General features: G+C 46.2%; 1 protein-coding gene across 7 annotated transcripts in view; it reads right to left on the reverse strand.

The window, feature by feature from the left end:
- The window catches only part of glra3 (glycine receptor, alpha 3), a 203,135-nt gene that overhangs the window by 134,147 nt on the left and 51,450 nt on the right, over positions 1-17,538 (reverse strand). The window lies entirely within an intron of this gene.

Below are 17,538 nucleotides of genomic sequence, written 5' to 3' on the forward strand. Positions count from 1 at the left end.
AAAGAGGATGCTGTCCAAGTTGCATGCCATCTTGGATAATGTCTCCCATCCACTACATAATGTACTGGTTGGGTACAGGAGTACATTCAGCCAGAGACTCATTCCACCGAGATGCAACACAGAGCGTCATAGGAAGTCATTCCTGCCTGTGGCCATCAAACTTTACAACTCCTCCCTTGGAGGGTCAGACACCCTGAGCCAATAGGCTGGTCCTGGACTTATTTCCTGGCATAATTTACATATTACTACTTAACTATTTATGGTTTTATTACTATTTATTATTTATGGTGCAACTGTAATGAAAACCAATTTCCCCGGGGATCAATAAAGTATGACTATGACTATGACTATAAAGCATCTGCTATACCTATATATATTACTGGGAGAAATGGGTCTAGGTTTATTGATTATACTGGGTCTTAATGTTCCCACCACTGTGCATGGAATCAAGAAATAATTATGGAATGGAAGGATAATATTCAGCCCATCATGTTGTGCCGGCGACACATTAATTTTCAGTGATTCTGCCACCAAACTCCAGCAGATCTTCTGGGCTGAAGATAAATCACACTCTGGGAGAAGCTTCTAGTCTACGTCAAAGATCGTGTCTATCAGGAAACAGGTGAATGACAAGGGCACCCTGCAGAGAATTATGCAGCTGTTAATGTTGCTACTGCTGCTGTCTACTCATAACAACACGCTGATAGTGCATGTACTGGCCCTTTTACAGATGAATCCTAAGGTTCCACAAGAACATAAGACTATAGGGCAGCAACAGGCTATTTGGTACCACTAGTTTGTCACAATTCAGTCTGATCATGCCTTCAGCTTCCTTCTAAAGTCACTTAATTTGGGGTATCTACTGCAAACACTTGGTCTGTTTGGTTATCATTCACCTAGGGAAGATGTTTGGCACTCCTGCTTGTGAGATTCTAACTATTATGCAGACAAAACTGCCTTCTAGAGGGGAGATGTTATAAATTCAGGTCTATTTATTGATAGATAGATACTTTATTGATCCCAAAAGAAATTATCGTGTTACAGTAGCATTACAAATGCACAGATATATAAATATTAGCAGAGAAGTAAGAAGAAATAAAAAAAAATTACTTCAAACAGTCTAACAGGAAAGGGTCAACACTTCCCTAGCTATAGGTTGACTCATTATAGAGCCTTATGGCTGAGGGTAAGAATGGCCTCATATAGTGCTCTTTGGAGCAGTACAGTTGTCTTAGTCTATTCCTAAATGTGCTCCTCTGTTCAGCCAAGGTAGCATGCAGAGCATGAGAAAAATTGTCCAGAAATGCCAGGATTTTCCGGAGGGTCTTTTGTTCTACCACAGCCTCCAGGGTGTCCAGTTTGACTCCTATAACAGAGCCAGCCTTTCTAATCAGTTTATTGAGCTTGTTGGTGTCATCCATGTTGATGCCATTGCCCCAGCACACCACTGCATCGAAGGTTGTACTGGCGACAACAGACTGGTAGAACATGCGAAGGAGAGGCCTGTATACTTAAAAAGACCTCATTCTCTTCAGGAAGTAAAGTCTACTCTGGCCTTTCTTGTACCCAGACTCTGTGTTGGTGCTCCACTCAAGTCTGCCATCCAGGTGCACCCTCAGGTACTGGTAGGTCCTCACCATAGTCACCATAGTAACAGGGAGCAGTCTTGGCTTAGTCTTCTTAAGGCCCGTCACCGTCTCCTTTGTCTTACTGATGTTGAGCTGCTGATGATTCAGCTTGCACCATTTGACAAAATCCTCCACCAGGGCCTTGTATTCATCCTCCCATCCTCCCTTTATACACCCAACAATTGCTGAATCATCAGAGAATTTCTGCAGCTTCAAGTTACAGTACTATGCAAAAGTCTTAGGCACACATATATATAGGTAGGGTGCTTAAGTCTTTTGCACAGTACTGCACTTGTCAACGTGGAGCGGAGAGTGAGTTTGTAAATCTGGTGAGAGGAAAGGATGTTGGGAATGGCAAAGGTGGAGCGCCGCGGGAGGGGTGTGAAACAGGTGGTAGAAGATGAGTATGGGGGAGGGGGTGGCACGGGTGCAGACATACCCGCCCTGAGATACCAGGTGAGGTCACTTAATTCCAAACAATTGGGTTATTGATCATTATGGAATATCCCTCTAGTGCTTCCCATTCCCTCCCTTCTCTCTTCCCCTGCCCCCTTCCCACTCTCAGTCCACAATAGAGACCCATACCATGTTTGCAGTATACTGGACATTCAAGAGAGTCAGGGAAGTGAAGAATGTGCAGTGAAAATTATGACTAAGAAGGTGCTCAGGAAGCTTAATGGTCTGAGGGCAGATAAATCTCCTGGACCTGGTGGAATGCACCCTTGGGTTCAGATGGAAGTAGCTGGAGAGATTGCAGTGGCATTAACGAGGATCTTTCAAGAATCGATAGAGTCTGGCATTGTACCGGATGACTGGAAAATTGCAAATGTTACTCTGCTACTTAAGAAGAGTGGGAGGCAGCATTAGGGAAATTATAGACCTGTTACACTCAAACACGCTGGAGGAACTCAGCAGGTCGGGCAGCATCCGTGGAAAAGATCGGTCGACATTTCAGGCCGGAACCCTTCGTCAGGACTGAGACCAGTCCGAAACGTCGACCGATCTTTTCCAAGGATGCTGCCTGACCTGCTGAGTTCCTCCAGCGTGTTGTGAGTATTGCTTTGACCCCAGCATCTGCAGATTATTTTGTGCTTATAGACCTGTTAGCCTGACATCAGTGGTTGGGAAGTTGTTGGAATTGATTGTTAGGGATGAGATTACGGGGTACCTGGAGGCACATGACAAGATAGGCCAAAGCCAGCATGGTTTCCTGAAAGACAAACCCTGCCTGACAAACCTACTGCAATTCTTAGAGGAAATTACAAGCAGGGTAGACAAAGGAAATGCAGTAGACATGGTGTACTTTGATTTTCAGAAGGCCTTTTACAAGGTGCCACACGAGGCTGCTTAGCAAGATAAGAGTCCATGGAATTACTGGGAAGTTACTAGCATGGGTGGAGCATTGGCTGGTCATCAGAAAAAAGAGAGTGGGAATAAAGGGCTCCTATTCTGGCTGGCTGCCAGTTACCAGTGGGGTTCTACAGGGGTCAGTGTTGGGACCGCTTCTTTTTACGATGTATGTCAATGATTTGGACAGCAGTATTAATGGATTTGTGGCTAAGTCTGCCGATGATACAAAGATAGGTGGAGGGGTAGCTAGTGTTGAGGAAACAGAGAGCCTGCAGAGAGACATAGATAGTTTAGGGGAATGGGCAAAGAAGTGGTAAATGAAATACAATGTTGGAAAATGTCTGGTCATGCACTTTGGTGGAAGAAATAAACGGGCAGACTATTATTTAGATGGGGAGAGAATTCAAAATGCAGAGATGCAAAGGGACTTGGGAGTCCTTGTGGAAGAGGTCCTAAAGGTTAACCTTCAGGTTGAGTCATTTGTGAAGAAGGCGAATGCAATTTTGGCATTCATTTCTGGAGTTAGAAAATATAAAAGCAGGGATGTGATGTTGAGGCTCTATAGGGCACTCATGAGACCACACTTGGAGTATTGTGTGCAGTTTTGGGCTCCTTATTTTAGCAAGAATATACTGACATTGGAGAGGGTTCAGAGAAGATTCATGGGAATGATTCCAGGAATAAAAGGGTTACAGTATGAGGAACGTCTGGCAGCTCTTGGGCTGTATTCCCTGGAGTTCAGGAGAATGAGGGGGGATCTCATAGAAACATTCCGAATGTTAAAAGGACTGAACAGATTAGATATGGCAAAGTTATTTCCCATGGTCAGGGATTCCAGGACAAGAGGGCACAACTTCAGGTTTGAAGGACGTCCTGTTAGAACTGAGATGCAGAGAAATTACTTTAGTCAGAGGGTGATAAATCTGTGGAATTTGTTGCCATGAGCGGCTGTGGAGGCCAAGTCATTGGGTGTATTTAAAGCAGAGATAGCTAGGGTCTTGATTAGCCAGGGCATCAAAGAGTATGGGATGAAAACAGGGGAGTGGGGATGACTGGAAGAATTGTATCAGCCCATGATTGAATGGCAGAGCAGACTCGATGGGCTGAACAGTCTACTTCTGCTCCTGTATCTTATGGTCTTATGGTCTTATATCAGAATCAGGTTTTTCATCACCTACATGTCATGCAATTTACTTTTATTTGCAGTAACAGTACAGAATAATGTATAAAATTACTACAGCATTGTGCAAAAGCCTTAGGCACCCTAGCTATAAATAAATATATATACACCCTAGCTTATATCCCAGTATTATCAGACTCTTGAATGGACTCATACTAAAAGATTTACTCTGATCTCTCATGGCCTGTTCCTTGTCTACATGCACTGTATCTTTGTAATTGTATCACTATATTCGACATTCTTTTATCTTTCTATCACTTCCATGTACTTATGGATGACAAAATCTGTCTGGATGGCGCACAAACAAAAGATTTTCACTCTATGTCAATACATACAGTATACCATCACACCAATAAGAACGTCATGTTTTTATGCGCCACGTTCTGTACCACCACTTTGTACAAAGGAAATGATATTTATGGATTGAATAAACACAAGAGATTCTGCCGAGCTGGAGATGCTGAGTTCATCCAGCACTTTGTGTGTTTTATGGTTCGAATACTCCATCTTTAATATCTCTATGCACAAACCAAGTAAGAATATGAGGAAGCAAAGCTTTGGGTGAGTATCTATTTATTCTCTTATGACATAGGAAGCCTTTCATCCCACTGAGTCTCTGCTAAATCTCTGAGCAAACACATCAATCTCATTCTCCCACCTATTTCCTATTCTCGGTCCCAGTACGGCAATTTCACCCTAATTCTCTTCACAAGACGGGTGACCCCAGCCATTATCAATACTACTCTGAGGTGGTCAGTGGTTGCATAACCCGGACGTGATATGCACCAGCTCCTCATACGACCATCCACCACCTGATCCCATGGCTTCACGTGACCCTGATCGGGGGGCTAAACAGGTGCTACACCTTGCCCAAGGGTGACCTGCAGGCTAGCGGAGGGAAGGAGTGTCTTATACCCCCTTTAGTATAGACGTATCTCCACCCTGCCACCCATCCCTGAACAAATAGAACATACATACTTATTAGATTCTTTTTTTTCATTCTTTGCACACATCTCTGTTTAAGGATGCAAGTTCTTCTCTACATCAGCAAGTCATCTCAATTGACTTCACAAAAGGTCTTCTAATTCTATCTCTGAGCTAAACTGAACCTCTTAGCTTTGCTAAAATCTCTTCATCAAACATGGCTGTTAATATGTTCACTTCCCTGCTGTCCCACATGATTCTCTTTCACTTTGTTCTTGATCTGTTACCCTGTCAGAAGAGTTATTAATCAAGCCTTCATCCTTTCCCTTTGAAACTAGCTTCAAACGAAGCTCAAGGAAACAGACTCTACCAATGTTTTGCAGGGTTAAGGCTTGCTGAAAATCTGTGGGATGAGCCAATGAGACAAACATTGTTTCTGATTTTCTCAGTTGCAATAGGAAGACCTGAAAATAACATTTATGATGTTTGCTCTGTGAGCTTCCATGTGAACAATGAATTTCATTGCACCTGGAGTATAACAAAGATCAACTATTCTTTCAGTAAATGAAAACAGCTCGTAGTCCTACACTTACAAGTTGGTATTGATGTATTACCAAGATACAGTGAAAATATCTTGTTTGCATGCCATCCATGCATAAACATAGGAATTCTGCAGATGTTGTGAACCTTGAGCAACAGACACATACACAACACACAAGATACTGGTGAAACTCAGCAAGATAGGCAGCCCCTATCAAAGGGAATAAACAGTGGGCGTTTCAGACAGAGACCCTTTATCAGGACTGGGACAGGTAGCGGGCAGATACCGGAATAAGAAGGCTGGGGAGGAAAGGTGACAAGCTTGCAGGTGATAGGTGAGACCAGATGAAGGGGAAGGTGCGTGGGTGGGGGATGGGAATGACGGGATGAAGTAAGAAGCTGGGAGGGGATAGGCGGAGAAAGTAAAGGGCAGATGAAGAAGGAATAAAATAGGAGAGGATCGTAAACCATGAGAGAAGGGGAAGGAGGTAAGGAACCAGACGGAGGTAATGGGCAGGTACGGAGAAGAGAAAGGGTCAGAGGGGACCCAGTCTGGAGACAGGAAAAAAGGAAGGAGTGAAGCAGGACAAGCCACTGAAAGTTAGAGAAATCGAAGTTCGTGCCAGGTTGGAGGCTACCCAGACAGAATATCAGGATCTGGATTGCTAGCATATGTTATGAAATTTGTTATTTTGCAGCAGTACTTTGCAATATACAATAACAAAAAAAACTGTAAATTACAATAAGAAATATTATATTTACATATATAAAGCAAAATGGGAAGGGAAATATAGTGAAAAATATAAATCTGATGGCGGAGGTGAAGAAGCTGTTCCTGAAATATTGAGTTTGATTCTTCACTTCCTAGAGATCCTTCTTGATGATAGCAATGAGAAGACGGCATGTCCAGGGTGATGAATGTCCTAAATAATGGACTTGATCCTGTGCAGTGGCCCCTCCATACCAGACAGTGATGCAGAGGGAGGTACAGGGCCCTGGTTTCAGAGCTTGTTGATTAGAACTGAGGGTGTGATTGTGTAAAAGCTGCATTGTAATCAATAAACAGCAGTCTGATATAGGCATTACTATTCTCCAGGTGATCCAAAGCCAAGTGAAGAGCTAATGAGATTGCATCCACTGTGACCTATTATGAGACGATAGCTGAGTTTTAATGGGTCCAGGTCCGTGCTTAGGCAGGAGTTGATTCTAGCCATGATCAACCTCCTAAAGCACTTAATCACAGTAGATGTGAGTGCTGCTGGATGAGAGTCATTGAGGCAGTTCATCCTGCTCTTCTTGAGCACTGGTATGATTATCACCGTTTTGAAGCAGGTAGGAACCTCTGACTCCAGCGCTGAGAGATTGAGGTTGACCTTGATCACTCCTGCAGTTGGTCGCCACAGGTTTTCAGAGCCCTACTGGGTAGACCATTGGGGCCTGATGCCTTACGAGGGTTCATCCTCCTAACAAATGCTTTGACTTTGGCTTCCGAGGCAGAGATCACACGGTCACTGGATGCAGCAGGGGTTGGCATAGATGCAGTTTTATTTTCCCTTCCAAGGTCTGCATAAAAAGTGATGTGCATTCAATTCCATCTCTAACCTCAATCAGAATATGACGCGTTGCTCCTGCAGACCGTGTTTTGCCTCATCCTGTAGTAGGTGAAGCTACAGGCAGACATGTAGCTGGTGCTCTAAAGCATTGTGCTACCTGCTATGCTATCCCATGGATTCGATGGGCTGAAGGGCATGTTTCTGTGCTGTATCAATCTCTGTGCTATCAAATGTACAGGCTCAATCAATCCCCAGCTCATAAATCTCCTCACGCAAAACAGAATGGGAGAAATTTCCAACAATATGTGTTCAGTATTCATACAGTGATCTGATGTACTTTAACATCTGGGCTGCAGAGGTAGGGGAAGCAGGAATTCAAATTCCCAGAGCATTTCTTTGACTGCTCCACTTGAATTGTTCTAATATGCTCAATGCAGTGGCAAAGGCTAAGAGTTCAGTTGGCTGTGGCCTGAGAAGCCAAGTGGGGAAATTCTACAGTACTGTTTGAAAGTAAATCTGAGATATTTGCAGCACAGATAGAGAACGAGGACAGTCAGCCTCAGGTCAATAAAGGAACTGTGCAGGCTTAGTGTACTCCCCAGCTCTTGGTCAATGGCCTTGTAAATCACAACACAGTAAGCATTCATCCAGGTATTCTTTAATGTGCTGAGAGCTTCAGACTGAGTGCCAGATCCCAGCTGCCCTCTGGGTGAATTAATATTTCTTCAATCCTAATCTTTTTGCCTTGCTCTTCTCACATTATTGAAATTTTCTATTAAGGGAAAGAGCTCCTTTCTATCTTGTTTACTGGTCTTGCCTCTCAGAATTTTATATTGCTCAGTTTATTCTCTGCCTTTGTTCCTAAAGAAATAACTCCACTAAGCATCCCAGAGCTGGTAATGTGCTTACAGAGGTTCCCTGTGCCCTCTCTTTTGCTTTGACAAAAATACATTTACTATAAATTCAAACTACTGTACGACCACATTACAAACAAAGACTAGAAAAATATGACTTCTGGCATCTTCCCCCTTCCTTCTCAGTCCTGGAGAAGGGTTTTGGCCCGAAACGTTGACTACTTATTCCTGACCTGCTGAGTTCTTCCAGCATTTTGTGTGTGTTGCTTTGGATTCCAGCATCTGCAGACTTTCTCGTGTTTATGACTAATACAGACTAACCTAACATGTTCTCATCAAGGATGGCATTTTTTCCCCTGCGGTGCCCAGCAGTCTCAAAATACTTCTATGTTACCCGGGGATACTGTATGTTGTTTTTTCACAGCTACCCGGGCACAGACATCCCCCTTGAACCATGTCAGGCAGTCAGCCAAAAGCAGAAACCACCACTGACCATCAACAGGACCTACAAATAGCCACCTTTTCATCACCAGGAGATGGTTTGCTAGAATGTTCTCTTCCCTTCCTGCTCTCCTCCCCCTACCACTGGATGACCAAACTTGAAGAGGGTGGGCCTAAAATGCTTTCAGAAATCAAGAAGGAGCTCCCTCAGATTGATGAGAATACAGGCTGCAGTCTTGTATACTCCATGTGCATATGGTACACAGTCTCTTCCATGTCAGAGAAGCAACAGACTACTGGAAGATCCGCGTACAATCCAAAAAACTTGTTATAGGCCAGTGCTCTACGCACCACCCTCCACCACAGGTCCCCAGTGTACAAGGGAAGGATACAGTCATAAAAAGACTTTGATTAGGAACCTCCCTCACTTAGTTATCACCTCTCACCTATACACATTCCCATTCTCATCAAGGATGGCATTTATCACCGTGGTGCCCAACAATCTTGAAATATTTGTATGTTACTAATGGACGCTGTGTTCTTTATCCACAGCTACCCGGTCACAGACGTATCAGCTAAGCATTGCAGGCCATCAGCCTGGGCTGAGGACTCTGCTGCCTATCTGCCCTGTAATGTGAATTGTACACACTGACCATGTCTTAGTCTCTACGTTTTGAGAATGAGCTCCCTGCTCCTTCATCTCATGTATCAGCCACTAAACAAAATTAGTGCAACATGGTCAATGCTGCTTCCTTATAGTTCCAGAGATTTACCTTTGACACTGACCTTGGGTGTTGTCTGTGTGGAGGTTGCATTTTCACCCTATGACACTATGTGTTTCCTCAGGGTTTCTGGTTCCCTTTGCATATTAAAGGTGTGCTGGTTAGTTAATTGATTACAGCACAGACATGATGAGCTAAATTACCTAATTTTATGCCATAAAATATGAAATGAATCAGTCAAGATTAGTTATTACCACTCAACCATCAGGTTCCTGAACTCAGGTGGATAACTTTGCTTTTAAGAATATAAAAACAAGGCGATAATGCTGAAGCTTTATTAGACACTAGTCAGGCTGCACTTCAAGTATTGTCAACAGTTTCGGTCCCCTTCTCTCAGAAAAGATGGAAAGAATCCAGAGGAGCTTCACGAGGATGATTCAGGGAACGAAGGGGTTAATATATGAGGAGCGTCTGGCAGCTTTGGGCTTGTATTCACTGGAATTTAGAAGAATGTGTAGGGATCTCACTGAAAACTACCAAATGTTAAAAGGACTAGATAAAGTGGATGTGGAGTGGATGTGGAGAGGATGTTTCCTCTGGTGACGGTGTCCCGAACCAGAGGGCAGAGCCTCAAAATTGAGGGGTGACCTTTTAGAGCAGAAGTAAGGAGGAATTTTTTTAGCCAAAAGGTGGTGAATCTGTGGAATTCTCTGCCACAGACTGATGTGGAGGCCAAGTCCGTCGGTATATTTAAAGCGGAAGTTGATCTATTCTTGATTGGTCAGGGCATCAAGGGATAAGCTGAGAGGGAAGGTGTATGGGTTGAATGGGATCTGGAATCAGCCATGGTGGAATGGCAAAATGGACACAGTGGGCTGAATAGCCTAATTCTGCTCCTGTGTCATATGGTCTTATGATCTTCTCTCAATACTGAGCTGATTCCAAAATCTATGGAGTCACTTTCATGGACTCTACAACTCATATAACCATATAACAATTACAGCACTTATTCTCAGTGTTAATTAATTAATCAATCAATCAACTAAATAAAAATGATTAATAAATATTTATATAAATAATATTTAATGTTAATATTTGTTTCAATGTTAATCAATAAACATATATTTGCTTATTTATTTACTATTTTTGTATTTGCTGTTTATCTTCTTTGCCATTCATTACCGCCTGTCAGTCTTTGTGTGTCATTTTTATTATTTTGTTGTATTTCTTTGTTCTGCTGTGAGTGCCTGCAAGAAAATGAATCTTAGGGTAGTTTATGGTGACAAAAGATTCACAGTACATTTATTATGGAAGTATATTTGCAGAATACAACTCTGAGGTTTGTCCTTCCACAGGCAGCCATGAAACAAAGAAACACCTCCATTCTCCACCAGTAAGGCCTCCAAAGCTCTCTGTTTCTATCTGGGCTCCAAACCCAACCAATTTCCCTCCACCACCACTTTCCTCTGCTGGCAGAACTTGTCCTCACGCTCAATAAATTCTCCTTTGGTTTCTCCCACTTCCTTCAAACAAATGGTGTAGCCATGGGTACTTGCATGGGTCCCAGCTATGCCTGCCTTTTTGTCAGCTACATGGAACAGCTTATGTTCCAATCCTACATTGGTATTACTCCCCAACTTCTACGCTACATCGACAACTGCATTGGTGCTGCTTCCTGCATCCACGTGGAACTCGACGACTTCATCAACTTTGCCTCCAACTTCATCTCTCCCTCAAATTTAAGTGTTCCATTTCCAACATCTCTCTCTCTTTTCTTGATCTCACTATCTATCTCTGGAGACAGCTTATCCATTATAAACCCACTGACTCTCACAGCTACCTGGACTTTGCATTGTCTTGTTTTCCGTAACTTCCCCCATCTCTAACGGGATCCCACCACTAAGCATATGTTTCCCTCCCGCCCCCCCCCACAACTTTCTGCTTTACACTATGCGACTCCCCTGTTCATTCGTCCCTCCCTACCAATCTCCTTCCTGGCACGTATCCTTGCAAGCTGAACAAGTGCTACACTTCCTCCCTCACTACCATTCAAGGCCCCAAGCTATCCTTCCAGGTGAGGCGACACCTCACCCGCGAGTCTGTTGGGGTCACATACTGTATCCGGTGTCCCTCGTGTGGCTTCCTGTATATCAGTGAGACCCAACGTAGATTGGGAGACCGTTTCGTTGAGCACTTACACTCCGTCTGCCAGAAAGATCAGGGTCTCCCAGTGGCCACCCATTTTAATTCCACTTCCCATTCCCATTCCGACATATCGATCCAAGGCCTCCTCTAATGTCGTGATGATGCCACACTCAGGTTGGAGGAGTAACAACTTATATTCTGTCTGGGTATCCTCCAACCTGATGGCATGAACACCGATTTCTCGAACTTCCGTTAATGTTCCTCCACCCTTTGCCATTCCCCATTCTCATTTCCCTCTCTCACCTTATTTCCATGCCCGCCCATTGCCTCCCTCTGGTGCTCCTCCTCCTTTTCTTTCTTCCATGCCTTTCTGTCTTCTCCTGTCAGATTTCCCCTCCTCCAGCCCCATATCTCTTTCACCAATTAAGTTCCCAGCCCTCTACATAACCCCTTCCCCCCTTCCCGGTTTCACCTATCATCTTGAGGTTCTTCCTCCCCTGCCCCCACTTTCTTACTCAGACTCATCTTTTTTCCTCCAGTCCTGATGGAGGGTCTCAGCCTGAAACGTCGAATGTTTACTCTTTTCCCTAGATGCTGCCTGGCCTGCTGAGTTCCTTCAGCATTGTGTTTGTGCTGCAGGGAAACATGAAACAACTAACACGCACAAAAAGAACAGGTTGTGCCAATGGCATAAAGCAAGTGAACAACACATAGAATATTAGACTTCGAACCAGGAGTCCAGTGGTAATCAGTTCAGTTCAGTTCAGCGTCAAATCGTTGGCCCACTGCAGGCCGCACGCAAAGCCATCTTCACTGAAAGGCCCCAGTTTGCATCATTTGCCCCAATCAAAACCACTCAAAAACAGCAAAAAAAAGGGTAACCAGAATGCAGAAGTACATGCACCATGAAACTCAAGGTTCCCCAAAATGAGTCTACAGCCTTGCCGATCAATCCTTGCAGCCTGGAACCCAAGGCTCCTGCACTTTCCTCAAGGTAAAGCAGACAGCAGGTAGTGAGAGCAAGAGGAAGACTGATCAAATGCAGGCAGATGACCCTGAGCACCCGCCCGTGCTCCACTCTTGTCCTTGTCGACATCAACCTTGCTTGACGCCTCAATCAGAGTGAAGCAATGGAACCGATCATGGGTTCATGCTGTCGACGCCTCAATTGAAGAGTCAGAATGGAGTTAATCGTGGGCTCATGCCCCGACTCCAAGCTTCCAGGCCTTCAATCTGTACACTTCACTCCAATCCTGAACAAACTCCCTCAGGGACAGCAAACTGCCAGGTCGCTCAATTGGCCCAAAACACATCATCAAAATGTAAATCACAGGTTTCAAACACAAGCAACTTGGTTGTAAAATCAAATTAGAAAGAAAAAGTAAAAGAAATAGTTTTGTGAACTTTTGGCAAGGCGTTGCCACTGGTCACATTGCTCGTTGGCACAATCTTATAATAAATTTACTTTGAACTCTGAATTTTGACTTTAGAATACATTTGGTGTGAACTGGGATATTATATAATTGTGATGTCCTCACTGCCAGTACTGTGATAGATTAACATCTGTTTCAACAGCCCTTTAGCAAATACACTTCTCTCAAGTGATGCTTTGTTAATATGTCAATATTAGTCAAGGGCAATTTATACAACTAAAGTCAACTGGCTACTGTAAACTCCCATTTGTTGAAGGTAAACAGCAGACAAATCAGTGATTGAGTATGAATGAACTGCAGGGAGAATAAGGAAAAGTGCAGGATTGTTCCTCTGTGAGCTCGTTGGAACTCAGATACACATTCAGATTTATTATCTCCTGTGAAATGCATCATTTGTGTTAACAATCAACACACCCGAGGATGTACTGGGGGCAGCCCGCAAGTGTTGTCACACACTCCGATGCCAACATAGCACGTTCAGCAAAACAACACAGAACACAACTGAACAGAGCATATCAGGCAATAAAGTAGCAACAGCCAATCAAGACCTGTTCCTCCCTCCCCACCCACCTAACAGTCACTCACCCACCCACCTAACAGTCCTCTGAACCCAGGACAGGCCACCTTCAACCTCCAGCAGACTCACAGAGATTTGCAGACACTGCACCCCGATTTCCCCAGCAGACCCACAGAGATTCACAGACACTGGACCCTGATTTCCCCAGCAGACTCACAGAGATTCACAGACACTGGACCTTGATTTCCCCAGCAGACTCACAGAGATTCACAGGCACTGGGCCCTGACTCTCCCAGCAGACTCACAGATATTCACAGACACTGGACCCCAATTTCCCCAGCAGACTCACAGAGATTCACAGACACTGGACCCCGATTTCCCCAGCAGACTCACAGAGATTCACAGACACTGCACCCCGATTTCCCCAGCAGACTCACAGAGATTCACAGGCACTGGGCCCTGACTCTCCCAGCAGACTCACAGATATTCACAGACACTGGACCTCAATTTCCCCAGCAGACTCACAGAGATCCACAGGCACTGGACCCCGATTTCCCCAGCAGACTCACAGAGATTCACAGACACTGCACCCCGATTTCCCCAGCAGACTCACAGAGATTCACAGGCACTGGATCCCGATTTCCCCAGCAGACTCACAGAGATTCACAGACACTGCACCCTGATTTCCCCAGCAGACTCACAGAGATTCAAAGACACTGGACCCCGATTTCCTCAGCAGACTCACAGAGATTCACAGACACTGCACCCCGATTTCCCCAGCAGGCTCACAGATATTCACAGACACTGGACCCTGATTTCCCCAGCAGACTCACAGACACTGCATCCCGATTTCCCCAGCAGACTCACAGAGATTCACAGGCACTGGACCCCAATTTCCCCAGCAGACTCACAGAGATTCACAGACACTGCACCCCGATTTCCCCAGCAGACTCAGAGATTCACAGACACTGCACCCCGATTTCCCCAGCAGACCCACAGAGATTCACAGACACTGGACCCTGATTTCCCCAGCAGACTCACAGAGATTCACAGACACTGGACCTTGATTTCCCCAGCAGACTCACAGATATTCACAGACACTGGACCCCAATTTCCCCAGCAGACTCACAGAGATTCACAGACACTGGACCCCGATTTCCCCAGCAGACTCACAGAGATTCACAGACACTGCACCCCGATTTCCCCAGCAGACTCACAGAGATTCACAGGCACTGGGCCCTGACTCTCCCAGCAGACTCACAGATATTCACAGACACTGGACCTCAATTTCCCCAGCAGACTCACAGAGATCCACAGGCACTGGACCCCGATTTCCCCAGCAGACTCACAGAGATTCACAGACACTGCACCCCGATTTCCCCAGCAGACTCACAGAGATTCACAGACACTGCACCCCGATTTCCCCAGCAGACTCACAGAGATTCAAAGACACTGGACCCCGATTTCCTCAGCAGACTCACAGAGATTCACAGACACTGCACCCCGATTTCCCCAGCAGGCTCACAGATATTCACAGACACTGGACCCTGATTTCCCCAGCAGACTCACAGACACTGCATCCCGATTTCCCCAGCAGACTCACAGAGATTCACAGGCACTGGACCCCAATTTCCCCAGCAGACTCACAGAGATTCACAGACACTGCACCCCGATTTCCCCAGCAGACTCAGAGATTCACAGACACTGCACCCCGATTTCCCCAGCAGACCCACAGAGATTCACAGACACTGGACCCTGATTTCCCCAGCAGACTCACAGAGATTCACAGACACTGGACCTTGATTTCCCCAGCAGACTCACAGATATTCACAGACACTGGACCCCAATTTCCCCAGCAGACTCACAGAGATTCACAGACACAGGACCCCGATTTCCCCAGCAGACTCACAGAGATTCACAGACACTGCACCCCGATTTCCCCAGCAGACTCACAGAGATTCACAGGCACTGGGCCCTGACTCTCCCAGCAGACTCACAGATATTCACAGACACTGGACCTCAATTTCCCCAGCAGACTCACAGAGATCCACAGGCACTGGACCCCGATTTCCCCAGCAGACTCACAGAGATTCACAGACACTGCACCCCGATTTCCCCAGCAGACTCACAGAGATTCACAGGCACTGGATCCCGATTTCCCCAGCAGACTCACAGAGATTCACAGACACTGCACCCTGATTTCCCCAGCAGACTCACAGAGATTCAAAGACACTGGACCCCGATTTCCTCAGCAGACTCACAGAGATTCACAGACACTGCACCCCGATTTCCCCAGCAGGCTCACAGATATTCACAGACACTGGACCCTGATTTCCCCAGCAGACTCACAGACACTGCATCCCGATTTCCCCAGCAGACTCACAGAGATTCACAGGCACTGGACCCCAATTTCCCCAGCAGACTCACAGAGATTCACAGACACTGCACCCCGATTTCCCCAGCAGACTCAGAGATTCACAGACACTGCACCCCGATTTCCCCAGCAGACTCACAGAGATTCAAAGACACTGAACCCCGATTTCCTCAGCAGACTCACAGACATTGCACCCCGATTTCCCCAGCAGACTCACAGAGAGATTCACAGGCACTGGACCCTGATTTCCCCAGCAGACTCACAGAGATTCACAGACACTGCACCCTGATTTCCCCAGCAGACTCACAGAGATTCACAGACACTGCACCCCGATTTTCCCAGCAGACTCACAGAGATTCACAGACACTGCACCCCGATTTCCCCAGCAGACTCACAGAGATTCACAGACACTGGACCCTGATTTCCCCAGCAGACTCACAGATATTCACAGACACTGGACCCCGATTTCCCCAGCAGACTCACAGAGATTCACAGACACTGGACCCCAATTTCCCCAGCAGACTCACAGAGATTCACAGACACTGGACCCCGATTTCCCCAGCAGACTCACAGAGATTCACAGACACTGCACCCCGATTTCCCCAGCAGACTCACAGAGATTCACAGGCACTGGGCCCTGACTCTCCCAGCAGACTCACAGATATTCACAGACACTGGACCCCGATTTCCCCAGCAGACTCACAGATATTCACAGACACTGGACCCCAATTTCCCCAGCAGACTCACAGAGATTCACAGACACTGGACCCCGATTTCCCCAGCAGACTCACAGAGATTCACAGACACTGCACCCCGATTTCCCCAGCAGACTCACAGAGATTCACAGGCACTGGGCCCTGACTCTCCCAGCAGACTCACAGATATTCACAGACACTGGACCTCAATTTCCCCAGCAGACTCACAGAGATCCACAGGCACTGGACCCCGATTTCCCCAGCAGACTCACAGAGATTCACAGACACTGCACCCCGATTTCCCCAGCAGACTCACAGAGATTCACAGGCACTGGATCCCGATTTCCCCAGCAGACTCACAGAGATTCACAGACACTGCACCCTGATTTCCCCAGCAGACTCACAGAGATTCACAGACACTGCACCCCGATTTCCCCAGCAGGCTCACAGAGATTCAAAGACACTGGACCCCGATTTCCTCAGCAGACTCACAGAGATTCACAGACACTGCACCCCGATTTCCCCAGCAGGCTCACAGATATTCACAGACACTGGACCCTGATTTCCCCAGCAGACTCACAGACACTGCACCCCGATTTCCCCAGCAGACTCACAGAGATTCACAGGCACTGGACCCCAATTTCCCCAGCAGACTCACAGAGATTCACAGACACTGCACCCCGATTTCCCCAGCAGACTCAGAGATTCACAGACACTGCACCCCGATTTCCCCAGCAGACTCACAGAGATTCAAAGACACTGGACCCAGATTTCCTCAGCAGACTCACAGACATTGCACCCGGATTTCCCCAGCAGACTCACAGAGATTCACAGGCACTGGACCCCGATTTCCCCAGCAGACTCACAGAGATTCACAGACACTGCACCCCGATTTTCCCAGCAGACTCACAGAGATTCACAGACACTGCACCCCGATTTCCCCAGCAGACTCACAGAGATTCACAGACACTGGACCCTGATTTCCCCAGCAGACTCACAGAGATTCACAGACACTGGACTCCGATTTCCCCAGCAGACTCACAGAGATTCACAGACACTGCACCCCGATTTCCCCAGTAGACTCACAGAGATTCACAGACACTGGACCCCGATTTCCTCAGCAGACTCACAGAGATTCACAGACACTGCACCCCGATTTCCCCAGCAGACTCACAGAGATTC

This window comes from Mobula birostris, chromosome 5 (genome assembly GCF_030028105.1).
Source record: "Mobula birostris isolate sMobBir1 chromosome 5, sMobBir1.hap1, whole genome shotgun sequence".
Classification (NCBI taxonomy): Eukaryota; Metazoa; Chordata; class Chondrichthyes; order Myliobatiformes; family Myliobatidae; genus Mobula; species Mobula birostris.